The following is a 15,981-nucleotide window of genomic DNA, read 5'->3' on the forward strand; positions in this document are numbered from 1 at the left end:
CAGATTCTCCCCCCTCTGACATCATTGCACGCGTGATAGAAGAGCACAATATATACTGCAATTGTTTTTACCACGCTGCTCCTCAGCTCAGCAATAAAAACAATAACAATGTGGTGCTGCGGCCAGAGGTGCTGTTTCCCCTTACTTAGGATTCCAACTTATACATACCTTCAAATACATATATATGCACTTAATTATAATATAAAATAACTATAACAAATGCAGGTTTCAAATTCATGTAAGCCGTCATTGAATCCCTCTCCCTGTTACCATTGAATGGCCTGTTCTTCTGTGTGACGTCTGCATCTAGTGCTCATGAGAGAGCATTGGACAGGAGGTTATGTGAATGCAGGAAAATGATTCAGGACGAGAGTGAGTTAGTGAATTAATGTGAATGAGATGGAAGGGTGTGTGCGTGGGGACTGAGCATTGTCCCCTCTCCAAAGCCTGGTAATCCCATTGCAGATCTTCAGTGGAGAGAGCAGGATTAAACATCTGATCTGGTAATGGGGCTATTTGGGTCACTGGGTCGTTGGGTCTGTGGAACAGGCACTGGGTAATACATAGGAGACACGGACAGGAGCTACGCTTGGCCTATCCTGTGTTCTTGTCTCATTGCCTGGACCTATCATGAGTCATGACTGGACACACGCACACACGCACACAGCCCAGTGAGCAGCTTATGGTCAGGTCATATATTTGAAATAGTTCTGTGTGTGTTTGGATATGTGTGCTGGTGGAGAAAAAACAAAGCCACTCTGTCTCTGCCCAGCTTGATAACCCCCACCTCAGCCGCGGGCATGACCTCAGGCATGGAGCTGCCCCAGGAAAGGCAAGGGAAGCATGGACATGTAAGTGTGTGTGTACACTCTACGCGCCCGCTTTCGTCTGTGGGTCTTTTCCTGAGGGTTGAGACCTCTTGCTGTTTGGATTTGAAAATCCAACAGTTGTAATGGAAGAGGGCTGCGCTTGGGGGATGTGTGTGGCTGTCCCACCATGCTAAGGATGGCTGTGTAGCACCTCAAATCCCTCAAAGGTCACCTACAAAACAGTTGCTTGGCCTGGTAACCCACTTGTGATGAGTTAATGAGATGAACTAGTTAATTATTTAATTGAGTTAATTCTTTACCATTTAAAAAAAGTATGTATGTTTTCTTTATTTAACCTTTATTTTGACCGGGAGTCAATGCTGAGCCCAAGGTCTCTTTTCCAGATGAGCCCGGTTAAGCACAACAATATATACATTAAATTATACATGTTATTATAGACAACAATTAAGTTTTGCTTTTGGATTATGTGCTCACCAGGCATCAAGGAGGTTGTAATCAGAGACTATACTGTATGTTGGCGAACCTTGGACACATGAAAAGTAGGGTGAACACGAAGAGTACGGGCAACAGCAGGCGGACAGCAGTGGGACTAAGGACTCTAGAAAAGGTGAAAGGACCAATGAAATGGGGAGAATGTTTGCGGGATTCCACCCGGAAGGGCAGGTCCTGAGTGGACAACCATGCCCGATACGATAGCGGGGAGCCGGAGTCCGGTGGTTATCTGCTTGTCCTCCATGGCCTTGGTCTCAGGGCCAGACTGGGAATATAGCCGGCCTTGAGGCGGTGTGGTGCCTGGGAGGAGATCAATAGCACAATCGTAAAGGGCAATGTGGAGGAAGGAAGGTAGCACAAGCCTTGCTGAAAACCTCCAGGAGGTCATAATACTCTGCGGGAAGAGAGATCCGAGGCCGTACTTAACCCTGGAGGCAGATGTTCCGGGAAAGGCTGCACCGCATTTAGACAATGTGAATGGCAGAACGGATTCCAACCCAGGATTGAACCCATGGTCTAATCAATGTCAGGGTTGTGCTTCTGGAGCCCAAAAAATCCCAAAACAGGGATGTGACGGGACTCAATGAGGAGAAGCTGTATTGGCTCTGTCACGCCCTGGCCTTAGTATTTTGTGTTTTCTTTATTATTTTGGTCAGGCCAGGGTGTGACATGGGTGATTTGTGTGTCTTGTCTTGTCTAGGGGTTGATTAGATTTATGGGGTTGTGTTTAGTAGAGTTGTCTAGGAAAGTCTATGGTTGCCTAGAGTGGTTCTCAAATCAGAGGCAGGTGTTTATCGTGGTCTCTGATTGGGAAACATATTTAGGCAGCCATATTCTTTGGGTATTTCGTGGGTGATTGTTCCTGTCTCTGTGTTTGTTGCACCAGATAGGGCTGTTTCGGTTTTTCACGTTTATTGTTTTTGTATATTGTTCGTATTTTTCATCTTTATTAAAGATGTATAAAGATAACCACGCTGCATTTTGGTCCTCCTCTCTTTCAACGGAAGAAAACCTTAACAGGCTCACTGTAATTACCAGATATCCACATATTAATGGGAACTGTGCTGTGCGTGAATCCCAATGGAGCGGCCGTCCAGTGCTCTGGCATCCATGGAAATGGAGAGAAGTTGAGTGGGAATACCTAGTTCCGATACCAGGATAGCATCCATGAAACTCTCATCAGCCCCAGAGTCAATGGGCACCTGAAGAGACTTTGACTGGTCTCCTCACAGCAGGATAACAACAACAGGAGTATGGATAACAGGAATTTGAGGATTCCCAGTCTGGCTCACCAGTGTACATGTACCTACTAATGATTTAGGTCTCTTCACTGGGCAGCTAGCTACGAAATGCCCTGCAGCACCACAATACAGACAACTGATGGAGCTTAACCTATGTTTATGTTCCCTCTGCGATAATCTAGTTCTGCCCAGTTGCATTGGTTCCGGTGTATCTGACTCACCCGTTGCCGATGATTCTCGAGGGAACTTGGGTGGCTTCGAGTCTTCTCGGAAATACAGCTTTGGGAGACTTCCAGATTCCGTCAGAGATGAACGAACAGCAGCAGTTGAACAAGTGTGCCCAAGACCAGACCTCCTCTCACTCCTGTGTTCCATCAATCCTAAGAGTAAAGGCAATAAGGGAATCGATGTCCTTCACAATCTTCCTCTGAAAGTCCGTGAAGGAAGGTATCAAAAAAGGGACTCCGGATACCAGGCACTCTCGGCAGCCAATGTGTGAAAATCTACTGTGTAGTCTGCCACACAATGGGAGTCTTGATGTAATTCAAGTAGTTTTCGGGCCGCCTCTCTCCCGAATACCAGAGAATCGAACACCTTCCTCACCTCTGCCACAAAACCCTCCAGATGATGACAAATGGTGGATTGTTGCTCCCAAACTGCCGTAGCCCAGGAGAGCGCCCTTCCTGACATTAGCGTAATAATATACGCTATCTTCGATCGGTCCGAAGGGAACGAAGATGGCTGTAGCTCAAAAATAAGGGAGCACTGAAAAAGAAAACCCCAGCAGGTTCCAGGATCCCTAGAATATTGCTCCGGAGGAGGTAAGCGGGGTTCTTGGGGAGCCGGCGTAGGCTGTACAAACCCAACACTAATAGTAGACAGGTTACTGGGTGGTTGGGAGGTCTCAGAGATTGTGGGCTGTCTATGAGCCAACTCACTGATTTGCTCCATAATAGCCTTGAACCCTTGGTCGTGGGACTCCGTCAGGGAACGAAGCCCTTCCCAAAGGTCTTGCAGTAGCTCCTCATACCTTCCAATGGTGACTCCATGCAGGGAGACAGCGTGGCGGAGCTGGTCCAAGTCTGTTGGCTCTGCCATGGCCAGTTCTTACTATAAGGGCACAGGGCGAGACCCAGATGCAGACATGGGGGGCAGATGGTTTGAGTCTCTGATATTTACTATAATCCAAGGGGCAGGCAAGAGAATGGTCATGGACAGGCCAAAAGATCATAGCAAGGTCAGAGTCCAGGAGGTACAGGGTGGCAGGGGTCAGGACAGGCAGTATGGTCAGGCAGGCGGATTCCGAGTAGAGGCAGGCAAGGGTCAAAACCAGGAGGAATAGCAAAAACAGAGAAAAGGGAAAAACAGAAGCACGGAATAACATGCTGGTTGACAAGACAAGACGAACTGGCAACAGACAAACAGGGAACACAGGAATAAGTACCCAGGGACTAATGAGGGAAACAGGTGACACCTGGAAGTGGGTGGAGACAATAACAAAAACATGTGAAACAGATCAGGGCGTGACAGTTATTTTAATGGTTAAATGGTTAAATGGTGAGAAATTCAATGTTTCATTGGTATGAGTTGAAGGACATTATAGTGCCATGTAGGGGCGGCAGATAGGCTAGTGGTTAGAGCGTTGGGCCAGTAACAGCAAGGATCCTGGATGGAATCTCCGAGCTGACAAGGTAAAAATCTGTCTTTCTGCCCCTGAGCAAGCAAATTAAACCACTGTTCCCCAGGTGCCGAAAATGTGGATGTCGATTAATGCAGCCCCTGCACCTCTCTGATTCAGAGGGGTTGGGTTAAATGTGCAAGACACATTTCAGTTGAATGCATTCAGTTTTGCAACTAACCAGGTATCCCCTTTCCCTTTCCTAGTACTGGATGGAAAAATCCTGTACACTTGTAATGTATTAGTGTTCTTCTGTAAAATTACAGATATCTCAGAACTCAAAGCTAGGGGGAAATACTGTACATCCTGGATTGGGTGAAGAAAGCAATGCACTGGTAAACTATTACCGTATTTGTTTCACTTTCAAATTAGGTCATGGTGTGTTTTTTGTAAAGTACATACTGTATTTTGTGTTCTATACAGAACTCTGACAAATGGCTTTTTGTCAACAGTGTATATGAAAGGAAAAAACATGAAGACAGCCGTTGAGGACTCCAACCTTTGCAGCAAATAGAGTCCAAATCATGACATTTCAATACCTTCTCTAGCTAATATTTGGGATGAAAGGGGATGAAAATGTTCTTAAGAAGTTAAAAGCATCAAAGCCTGTTCCAAAAGTGCCTTTTTTGGTTTAATGTACTGTATATCTAATTTGTGTTTCCAGACACCTTCTCCAGAAATGCATTTTTGGACTTATTTAAGAGAATTAGCTTGCACATCTATTTTGTGGTGTAATACATTTTCATTTCAACCATTAGTTTTTTGTTGTTGTACTTTTTACCCTTTTTCTCCCCAATTTCGTGATATCCAGTTGGTAGTTACAGTCTTGTCCCATCAATGCAACTCCGTATGGGATAGGCGAAGGTCGAGAGCCATGCATCCTCCGAAACACGTCTTCTGAAACACGACACCGCCAAGCCGCACTGCTTCTTGACACACTACCGGCTTAACCCGGAAGCCAGCAGCACCAATGTGTCGGAGGAAACACTGTACAGCTGGTGACCGAAGTCAGCGTGCATGCGCCCAGCCGCCACAAGGAGTCACTAGAGTGCGGTGGGTTTCCCGGTCACAGCCGGCTGCAACACAGCCCGGGATCGAACCCATCTGTAGTGACGCCTCAAGCACTCCGCTGCCATTTCAATTCTTTAACTGAATTAAATATTTTCTAGATTTTGTTTTTGCATAACAGTTTTTAGATGGCAAAGGCTTACACAATGCTGTTCCAAGTTACTTTTCTAATTGTGTTCCACAGAATGACAATAGCCAACAAAATGACATCTAAACTCAGTAAAAAAAGAAACACTCTCACTGTCAACTGCATTTATTTTCAGCACACTTAACATGTGTAAATATTTGTTTGAACATAAGATTCAACAACTGAGACATAAACTGAACAAGTTCCACAGACATGTGACTAACAGAAATTGAATAATGTGTTCCTGAACAAAAGTAACAGTCAGTATCTGGTGTGGCCACCAGATGCATTAAGTACTGCACTGCATCTCCTCCTCATGGACTGCACTAGGTTTGCCAATTCTTGCTGTGAGATGTTACCCCCACCAAGGCACCTGCAAGATCCCGGACATTTCTGGGGGGGAATGGCCGTAGCCCTCACCCTCTGATCCAGCAGGTCCCAGACGTGCTCAATGGGATTGAGATCCGGGCTCTTCGCTGGCCATGGCAGAACACTGACATTCCTGTCTTGCAGGAAATCACGCACAGAATGTGCAGTATGGCTGGTGGCATTGTCATGCTGGAGGGTCATGTCAGGATGAGCCTGCAGAGAGGGGACCACATGAAGGAGGAGGATGTCTTCCCTGTAACGCACAGCGTTGAGATTGTCTGCAATGACAACAAGCTCAGTTCAATGATGCTGTGACACCACCCCAGACCATGACGGACCCGATCCCGCTCCTGAGTACAGGCCTCGGTGTAACGCTCATTCCTTCGACGATAAACGCGAATCTGACCATCACCACTGGTGAGACAAAACCGTGACTCATCAGTGAAGAGCACTTTTTGCCAGTCCTGTCTGGTCCAGCGACGGTGGGTTTGTGCCCATAGGCGATGTTGTTGCTGGTGATGTCTGGTGAGGACCTGCCTAACAGCCCTTACAAGCCCTCAGTCCAGCATCTCTCAGCCTATTGCGGACAGTCTGAGCACTGATGGAGGGATTGTGCGTTCCTGGTGTAACTCGGGCAGTTGTTGTTGCCATCCTGTACCTGCCTGCAAGTGTGATGTTCGGATGTACCGATCCCTTGCACGTGTTGTTACACATGGTTTGCCACTGCGAGGACAATCAGCTCTCTGTCCTGTCTTCCTGTAGCGCTGTCTTAGGCATCTCACAGTACGGACATTGCAATTTATTGCCCTGGCTACATCTGCAGTCCTCATGCCTCCTTGCAGCATGCCTGAGGCACATTCACGCAGATGAGCAGGGACTCTAGGCATCTTTCTTTTGGTGTTTTTCAGAGTCAGTAGAAAGGCCTCTTTAGTGTCCTATGTTTTCATAACTGTGATCTTAATTGCCTACTCTCTGTAAGCTGTTAGTGTCTTAACGACCGTTTCACAGGTGCATGTTCATTCATTGTTTATGGGTCATTGAACAAGCATGGGAAACAGTGTTTAAACCCATTACAATTAAGATCTGTGTAGTTTTTTTTTTAATGAATTATCTTTGAAAGACAGGGTCCTGAAAAAGGGACATTTCTTTTTTTGCTGAGTTTACTTCTAAACATCCAATGAACACACTTCATAGATTGGTAAGCATCCCTCTTGAATTTATGGTTTGTTTAGGTCAAATCAGACCACCTTATCCCTCCCTATACATATCTACCTCTATCAATCCAGTATCCATGCACATTGTAAATATGGTACTGGAACTCAATGGAAAACAACAGACGTGACAAAATTAATTAAGTCATGCTTACTTACTTCATAGTGTTCTTCTTATAACTTGTGTATTTTTGTTCTACCTTGTTAGTTTTTGTATTACATTGTTATTAATTACTGTATTGTTGGGGTTAATCAATAATAATAAAGGCATTTCACTGTACTTGTGCATGTGACATCAACATATTTCCCTTGTATGTTCTTGTGAGTAGACTGAGTATACCAAACATCAGGAACACCTTCCTAATATTGAGTTTTGCCCTCAGAACAGCCTCAAGTTGTCTGGGCATGGACACAAGGTGTCTAAAGCGTTCCACAGGGAGATTGTGTGGTGCACCATTCTTGATAAATAGAGGACTCTAGATGGAAATAAATCATTTTGGTTTTGACATTGCCATTGATGACTTCAAAAATGTCACGTTCTGACCTTTATTTCCTTTGTTTGGTCTTTATTTAGTATGGTCAGGGCGTGAGTTGGGGTTGGCAGTCTGTGTGTTTTCCTATGTTGGGGTTTTGAGTTCAGCCTAGTATGGTTCTCAATCAGAGGCAGTTAGTTGTCTCTGATTGAGAATCATACTTAGGTAGCCTGGGTTTCACTTTTGGTTTGTGGGTGTTTGTTTTCCGTGTGTGTGTTTGTTGCCACACGGTACTGTTTCGGTTTTGTTCATGTTCACGTTTATTGTTTTGTATTTTCATAGTGTTCAGTTTATATCTTAATAAAACGTTATGGACACTTACCACGCTGCACGTTGGTTCTCCGATCCTTCTCGCTTCTCCTCCTCAGAAGAGGAGGAGGAATGCCGTTACACACAATTTAAAAGTAGTCAACTGGGTGGGGATTCCTATGGGTTGGGAGTGATCAGCCAATGATCAGACAGCATTGTCTTCTTCATATTATGTGGCCTATGGTTTATAAACCAAAAACAAACTTAATATCCAGGAGCCAAGACCAAGATATATACCATGACATTGGTCCCAAGATCCAGACCCAGTGAGTTGAGACCGTGACAAGTTAAAAACTGAAATGATGTGGTCTTGAGTGGTTTCAATACCAAGACCATTAGATCAAGAGACGATGGGCACTTTCTTCAATTGTAAGAAAGTAAAGTATACTGAACAAAAATATAAATGCAACATGTGAAGTGTTGGTCTCATGTTTCTCTCAAATGTTGTACGCAAATTTGTTTACATCTCTGTTAGTGAACATTTCTCCTTTGCCAAGATAATCCATCCACCTGACAGGTGTGGTATATCAAGAAATTGATTAAACGGCATGATCATTACACAGGTGCACCTTGTGCTGGGGACAATAAAACCACTCAGGGATTTCACCATGAGGCCAATGGTGACTTTAAAATGGTTACAGAGTGGCTATGATGGAGAAAACTGAGGATGGATCAACAACATTGTAGTTACTCCACAATACTAACCTAGTTGACAGATTTAAAAGATGGTAGCGTTTACAGAACAAAAGTATTCCAAAACATGCATCCTGTTTGCAACAAGAAACTAAAGTAATACTGCAAAAAATTAAGCAAAGTAATTCACTTTTTGTCCTGAATACAAAGTGTTATGTTTTGGTCAAATCCAATGCAGCACATTACTAAGTAACGCTCGCCATATTTTCAAGCATAGTGGTGGCTGCATCATGTTATGGGTATGCTTGTAATCGTTAAGGACTGGGGAGTTTTTCAAGACAAAAAATAAACAGAATAAACAAATCCTAGAGGAAAACCTGGTTGAGTTTGCTTCCCACCAGACACTGGGAGATTAATTCGCCTTTCAGCAGGACAATAACCCAAAACACAAGGACAAATCTACACTTAAGTTGCTTACCAATAAGAGAGTGAATGTTCCTGAGTGGCTTATTTACCGTTTTGACTGAAATCTACTTAAACATCTATGGCAAGTCCTGAAAATGGTTTGTTTACTAATTATCGCCAGCCAATTTGAAAGAGCTTGAAGAATTTTGAAAATAATAATTGGCAAGTGTTGCACAATCTAGGTGTGGAAAGCTCTTAGAGACTTACCCAGAAAGACTCGCAGCTATAATCACTGCCAAAGGTGCTTCTACAAAGTATTGAGTCAGAGGTGTGAATACTAATGTAAACGGTGTCAATTATTTTAGTAGCGACCATTTTCGATTAGTTAAAAAAAAAAGTGTTTTTGATTTAGCTAACATGGCTGGCTATTTTTCATTTGGACAGATGTACATCCCAGTAAACTATATGTTAGTCCTAAAACCATACTTGACATATTTCTTTATATTAGATGTTTGATAGGGACATGTCTTAAAAATACATTATTTAGATTTAGCAACTTATTCACTCATTTAAAAAAAAAATGCAGCTAGATTACTCACCATGTGGCCGTAAAGTATAGGGCTGCAATCCCATCACCTGGTGATATTTGTAGGGTTGTGGCATAGCCTTTTCCCCTGACAGACGCTGTCATCCCCGTATACGGGTTGAAAATGGCAGATTTGTTTTATTGTTAAGCACCAAAATTGGAACAGCATCAGATACAAAATACAACACATCAGAGTTCAGGTTCTCTGATTCACAGCACAGTATGGGTTTTGACTGAGAGCCGATAAAAACTTGAGCGCAGCGCGCGAAGACGCCCCCATCCCTCCCGCTAATTGGGCTACTTTTGCACCTTTCTTGTCTGAGTGGGGGAAATACTGTGAGTCGTGAGGAGACGTCGAGGTTACCAATAAATATACATGTGCACTTCACATTTCCACATCCATTCTACAGTATTTTAAATTGTGTGCTTCAGTAGTGACATTTTTCAGAGAAAGATGTTTGAAAATTAACAAAACTATATATATTATATGAATTGCTTTATTTTCAAACATCAAGTTTAGGAGTCAGGGTTCTCAATATAGATAAGCATAAACACAATGACTGTACTATATTCACATAACAATGTGTTTGTTATTGCTTTGGATTGAATTAGAACATATTATGATGTAAATAAATGTCCTAAATTTGGAGACACAAGTTTTTTTTAAATATATATTTTTGGGGGTGGGACAGCAATTTATACCACTTCTGCAGAATCACCCATATAAGGCAGAGGTGCACAACATTTGGAGCACATGCCAAATGCAGCCATAGAGCTGCCCCTTTTTGGGCTGCGGGTGTCTTTATAAAAAATAGAATCAAATGTATTCTCTGGATTGGAGCAACTGCTAAACGATGAATGTAAATGTGTAAATGAAGATATAAATATAATAGAAAAACAAATGGAGGTTTAGATGTCTACCTGCCGCGCAGTGCGCCTCTCCTGTGCATCACCCCCTGTGTCTATGTCTCCCCCATGTGTCTCTGCAAGCCCCATGGCAGTGGGTGTCTCTTGGGAGTCTGGGTCACTTTGACTCATAACACACATCACTCAGACTCGAGTTGCCTATAATTGTAGAATAGCAGGACTTTGTGCTTACCATCAAGAACAGAACCTCTTCATAAACACCTTGGCTCCACTGAATAAGTTTTGAATTCACAATCTGATTACTAACGATACGTTCTCCATCTCAACTCCTTGCATGTGGAGGCGTCACCGGCTGGAGCACCCTAATGTAATGTATGTATTTTTTTTAAAAAAGGTCTAATAAATTCAATCATTCAATCCTTAAAGAGCCACCACTCTCCGAGGATACTTACCTCAGCAGCTGCTCGGGACGTCATGCTACGAATACTTCCATCAAGACGAGTTGCCACGTTTATCAGAACGACATATAAAAGGTAGGATCTCCTTAGTTCTGTCAGTGGTTGGTTCATACATTTTTAATGCTATGACTCGCCCCAAGCCTTTGCTGTGGCCAACCCGATAGACAACGATTTCAAAAACGTGGAATCTAACCGTAACCCAGGAACAATGAGCCAGAGGCTAGCCACAACCCACTAGTAGGCCCCAAACCACTACATGGGAGAAACAGTCCTAGTTGGATTGAGACATGTTTTCTGTCTGTATGGTGCCTGACTGCATTACCCATCTTCAGTGTTCAATGTTTTTTCCTAGTTTCAGAATCCCGCTAGTATTTTTCCCATGGTTTTCCTCAGGTATTCACCTGAAATGGTCATCATTTATTTTAAAGAAAAACGTTCCCATTTGAACACCACAAGCAGCTTTTATGATATTATTACCTTTGTTCCAACCATTAACTTTTTTTATGTACTATTGTGGATTATGAAATATATTTTCTTTATTCCCTCTCTCTTTCCCATCTTTCTTTGCAGTGTTGTGCAGTAAAGATAAAATAGAGACAAACTGCTACAAAAACAAAACCCATCTTGTCACTCTACAAAGTTATTTCTTTAGTTTTATAAATCCCTGGACCAAAGAAGTAGAATACATAGTGTCAACCTATACAGTCATATTTTAAGTACAAGCCTCCATCTTTTGCTCCTCTTAAGGAACATCACTGATCTTACTGTACCAGAATCTGACTGTTGCTGTAGTTTTCGTGACAGTATGTGTGTAATTCAACCTTTTCTTCAAACTTTACCCCAAAACTGTTTTCTCGTGTGTCCAGATTCTCTCACATCTCTTGCAGTGACCACTGTCGAACAGGCAGATCTATTGACAAATCAGACCAGCCAAGTCATTCCAGCCAAATAAACCTTACCTGTTGCTATTGAATGTTTCTCCTTCTTGATGATGTCAAGAAGTCTCTTTTCATCCTCCCAGTGAGCTCCAATGCTTTTTAGTACCATGATCTACGCTGGAAGCATCAGGACCCAGATCTCTAATGAGCTGCTAGACTACAACAGGTGGGGCGACAGCTTGGTTTAGCCGTCGCCCCACCTGTGTCAGTGTCAGTGTTGACAGAATTGGCTGATTAACAAGTGGGGAGGTAGAGAGACGAATATAGCCTGTATGGATATTAATGCCATTGGATGCCCATCAACTTGTGGAGTTGATGTGTATAAAGAGTATCAGCCTTTGAAGGAATAGCTATAGAACTGGGTCATAGTTCATTGGGGTGCATCGCTACATAACGTTCCGATTTAAATATTTTATTTAGAACCGGCGTGCTTCTCTGTAATGTAGGTAATCGTTTCAACTCATGTCAGTGCATGGTACCCTAACGACAAGATCCTGGTGTCATTCCTGGTGAAGCTTTTCACTCACTGCAATAAGCTGTCAAAAGCCCCCTCAAAAACACTCATGAGACGTTGCAGGTGTGAAAGGCACACACACGTTTGGACCCTTGAGTGCCTGGAGATACCAACATATGTTGTTCTTCAATTTCTATCATTATGAATTTTGATCAAATCAATTTGTATTTGTCACATACGCCAAATATAACAGGTGTAGACCTTACAGTGAAATGCTTCTTACTACAAGCCCTAAACCAACAATACTTTAAGAAGTTAAGAAAAAACAAGTGTTAAGTAAAAAATAATTAAAACAGCAGAAGTAAAATAACAAGCGAGGCTATATACAGGGGGGTACCGGTACAGAGTCAGTGTGCCGGGGCACAGGTTAGTCGAGGTAATTGAGATAATATGTACATTTAGCTAGAGTTTAAACAGAGAGTAGCAGCAGCGTAAAAGATGGGTCTGGGTAGCACTTTGATTAGATGTTCAGGAGTCTTATGGCCTGGGGGTAGAAGTTATTATTAAGAAGCCCTCTAGACCTCGAATTGGCGCTCCAGTACCGCTTGCCATCCGGTAGCAGAGACTACAGTCTATGACTAGGGTGCCTGGAGTCTATAACCATTTTTAGGGTCTTCCTCTGACATGGCCCAATATAGAGGTCCTGGATGGCAGAAAGCTTGGCCCTCTGTAGTGCCTTGCGGTCGGAGGCTGAGCAGTTGCCATACCAGGTAGTGATGCAACCAGTCAAGATGCTCTCGATGGTGCTGTAGAACCTTTTGAGGATCTGAGGAACCATGCCAAATCTTTTCAGTCTCCTGAGGGGGAATAGGCTTTGTGGTGCCCTCTTCTCGACTGATGGGGATGGGGGCCACAAAAAATCTGAACTCATCATGAGGGGCCGCAGTGGCTCGCGGGTCCTCACATCCACACCCACACATGCAGCCACTGAATATTTGTTGGGGGGCCCCACCACCCTGAGCAAAACATTTTAGCTTGACAGTGGAGAGAAAAAAATTGAAGTTTTATAGATAATTTCCTGCAATTCTACACATTCCATGGAGTGTAGAGAAAATGTTGCCGTTTTAAAGCAAGTTTGCTGCAATTTTACACATTTTGCCATGGGACAGAGAGAGAAGTTGGCAATTTTATAACTCATTTCATGTAATTCTATTCATTTTGTCATAAGGTGGAGAGAAACATTGGCACTTTTTGATATGATATCTGAATCATTGGAAGCCCCCGGGTCAGTAATTTGACCATGATTACTACAAATTTAGATAGCTGGTTAGACTAACTTACCATTCTAACACAATGTAGCTGACATGGGCTAATTGAGTGACTGTCAGTAACTAACATAACAAGTGTGATGCACACCTACATTTCAGAATTGCACCTTACTGTTCTAACTCTCAACAGTAAGTTGAAACGCCAACTGAGTTCCAATTTTTTATTTTTTATAAATACATTTATTTGGGGAAATTGATCCGCAGGCCTACAAAAGGGATATGCCAGTTTTACATTCCTGAAATAGTTTCCGTTTGGCATTGTAGCCACTGTAACAATTCAAAGCAGTAACAAACCTCAGAAATGCCTGAGGTGTGTGTGATTTTGAGTTTGGAACCCATGACCGTTTGGCCCCTGAAAAGTTGAATTTGACGGCTAGGGGTTTACCCTTACACGTAATTATGACTATATAGTCGGCGAGTGTGTTCTCTACGAGAGGGTTGTATACATATACTGTAAGTGGCACGCGTTCGGGCGTTGGTGCCAGGTTCCTTCTTTTCAGAGCTCTTTGGTGGACATTTTGATGTTCTTGCAGGAAAATCTTGAGCATGGTCTTTCTTTTTCCACATTGAAGGTTTATATGGCAGCTATCTCAGCGTGACATGTAAAGACTGACGGTTCTATCCCAGCATCTCATCCTGTGATGGTACGCTTCCTGAAAGGCGTGTATCGGCTCAGACCAGTGTCTAAGCCTATGGCACTGACCTGGGACCTTATGTGGTCGTTGACGCTCTGTGTGAGCCTCTGTTTGAACCATTGGAGTCTGTGGAACTGAAACTCCATTCCTACAAGACTGCCCTGCTTATGGCCTTGGCCAAGCCTGTTGGGGATCTCCATGCGCTGTCAGTACACCTTCCTGTTTGGAATTCTCGCCTGGTGACGCCAAATCGATGTTATGTCCTAATGCAGCTTTTGCTCCCAAGGTTATGCCTATTTCTTACAGGTCCCTGGCTTTCGAGCTGTTCCCTTTCTCACCTCCTCCACTTGCTTCCAGTGGCCAACGGAGATTGCATGTCCTGTGTCCGGTGCATGCTTTACACACGTATATGGGTAGGACCAAGGATAATCTGTTTTTAGACCAGCCTTTTGTCTGTTTTTCTAATCCAGCGGGCGCAAAACCGGACAAGAAGATCGATCGATCAATCAAATATATTTGTAAATCCCTTTTTACATCAGCCAATGTCACAAAGTACTATACAGAAACCCAACCTAAAATCCCAAACAGCAAGCAATGCAGGTGTAGATCACGTCAGTGACTCAATCCACTCAATCCACTAGTGACGCACCCCTCCTAGGGATGACATGGAAGAGCACTAGTAAGCCAGTGACTCAGCCCCCATAATACAGTAAGAGGCTTGCCATTCACTTTCGCACCCCTGGGCCAGACTACGCTTAATCATAGGACCTACTGAAGAGATGAGTATTCAGTAAAGACTGAAAGGTCAAGACCGAGCCTGCATCTGTCACACAGATAGGCAAAGCCCTGCCCATATACATATGTTTGCTTAGAAATTCTAGGGACAATAAGGAGGCTTGTGTCTTGAGACTGTAGCGTACGTGTAGGTATGTACGGCAGGACCAAATCGTAGAGAAATATAGGAGCAAGTCCATGTATTGCTTTCTAGGTTAGCAGTAAAACATTGAAATCTGCCCCAGTCTTAACAGGAAGCCAGCCAGAGGCTAGCACTGGAGTAATATGATAATTTTTTTGGGTTCTAGACAAAATTCAGACATGTTTAGCACCGACTGAAGTTTATTTAGTGCTTTATACAGGTAGCCGGAAAGTAGGGCATTGCAGTAGTCTATTCTAGAAGTGACAAAAGCATGGATGAACTTTTCTGCCACATTTTTTGACCAGAAGTTTCAGATTTTTACAATCAGAAGAGATCAGGGTCCAGAGTCATGAGGGGGTCCTTCACAGTTTTATTTGACACGAATGTACAACCATCAAGATTACTTGTCAAATCCAACAGCAGATTTCTTTGTTTCTTGGGATCTAGAACTAGCATCTCCGAGTTTAAAAGGAAAGAATTTGTCGCCATCCACTTCCTGAGACGTATACTACGTAAACTCACAAACCGTAAATCCCACCTCACTTCTCAACACTTTGAATAGAAGGGCATTTTCCCTATCGACTGTTTATTGAATCATGGGATCAAGCGGGGATGTCACACGATTGGTTGCCACTTGCATGTCAAATCCGGCCAATCACGAGCATGATCAAAGATTATGGCACGGACAGTAGAGCCATGGTAGAGCCTTATTCAACACAGCTCATTCTCAACAAGCAAACAAACCGTGAGGTGTGAAAACATGTGCCATAAATACAGGCTGGTCCTAAGAAAGACAAACATCTGATTATATTTGTTTTAGATTTAAAGATTTGTTTTTTACTAAATTAATTGTACTATTTTTTGTGAATGCCCTGAATTGAGACTGTTAAAGTGTGAGTTTGT

Source organism: Oncorhynchus clarkii, chromosome 1 (assembly GCF_045791955.1).
Source record: "Oncorhynchus clarkii lewisi isolate Uvic-CL-2024 chromosome 1, UVic_Ocla_1.0, whole genome shotgun sequence".
Classification (NCBI taxonomy): domain Eukaryota; kingdom Metazoa; phylum Chordata; class Actinopteri; order Salmoniformes; family Salmonidae; genus Oncorhynchus; species Oncorhynchus clarkii.